This window comes from Larus michahellis, chromosome 6 (assembly GCF_964199755.1).
Source record: "Larus michahellis chromosome 6, bLarMic1.1, whole genome shotgun sequence".
Lineage (NCBI taxonomy): Eukaryota > Metazoa > Chordata > Aves > Charadriiformes > Laridae > Larus > Larus michahellis.
The window spans coordinates 5,377,510-5,378,655 of NC_133901.1; positions in this window are offsets into that span (position 1 = coordinate 5,377,510).

The following is a 1,146-nucleotide window of genomic DNA, read 5'->3' on the forward strand; positions in this document are numbered from 1 at the left end:
ACACCAACTTGTAGATCCTTTCTGTTTGGGAAAATATTCCCTCTATTCCTGCAGGGAAAGACGGTTCATCGCAGTGTTTTTGTGCATTTTTTCCTACCGTAAATGTTTCCTAGCGTGGTACTTTTCACGGGCAGGAGGATTTTCTTGATGTTCACTTTAAGTTTTTCTTCTCTTAGTCTTATCCTGTCAGCTCCTAGCAGCACCCCGTGCCTGATTCCACCCTGTCTGAATCATTTGTACATTGACACACGGAGTCAAGCCTGTCCTCACGGCTGGTGTCTGCTTGTCGTGGTTTGGGCTGGGCTGGCCACTAAACCAGATGCTTTCAAAGGAATCATTAGTTTTGTTGACCAGCTTTATCATTCTCTGCCAAGAGCACTCTGGTTTGCATATGTCTTTAGTGTACACATATCAGTGGATGGTCCCGTGTATTTAAGGAAGTGTAAATTATATTCAACAGGTGCAGACAAAGGTGAGCAGGAAATGATAAGGGAAGCAGAGAGTTTGCCACATGAGGGGAGACAAGAGTTTGGTTGGTTTAGCCTACAAAAGTGAAGACCTCATAAATGAAAAAGAATCATCAAAGCTAAAGAGATTAATCATAAATGGCTGTGAGTATGTTTAAGCTAGAAACTGTAACATTCGCCGTCATGGAAATCAGATTCTAGGGCAGACAGACAGACAAAAAAGGTATAGTGAAGCTTGATGTATGTATAGGTGTATCAAATGATTTCATCATAACGTTGTATCATGCTGTTTCCTACAAGCAGATTGTGCCACATGACGCAGATTGTGCCACATGACGCAGTATGCCCTCTCCTCTCTCGTTTCCCATTGCCCTACAATGAACAGGAGCGCGCTAGTCCTCTGCATGCCTTTTTCTTGTTAAACTATGCAACATCCTGCTGACAGCGTGGCTTTGCTCAGCCTCCAGCAGTATTTCTGACCAGTATGGACAAAAGGGGTGGGAAAACAAAGAGCTTTTCTTCAGGTATTTTTGTAACCTGATCTATAAAGTGACTCAGCCTCTCCTAACAACAGCTGTTTCAGGGACATGCAGTGGTTAATGTGCAGTATCGAGGTCTGGGCTGCCACTTCCTGATTTCTGCGTTGTGAGTGATCTAAACTGGGACATGATCAGAGCAT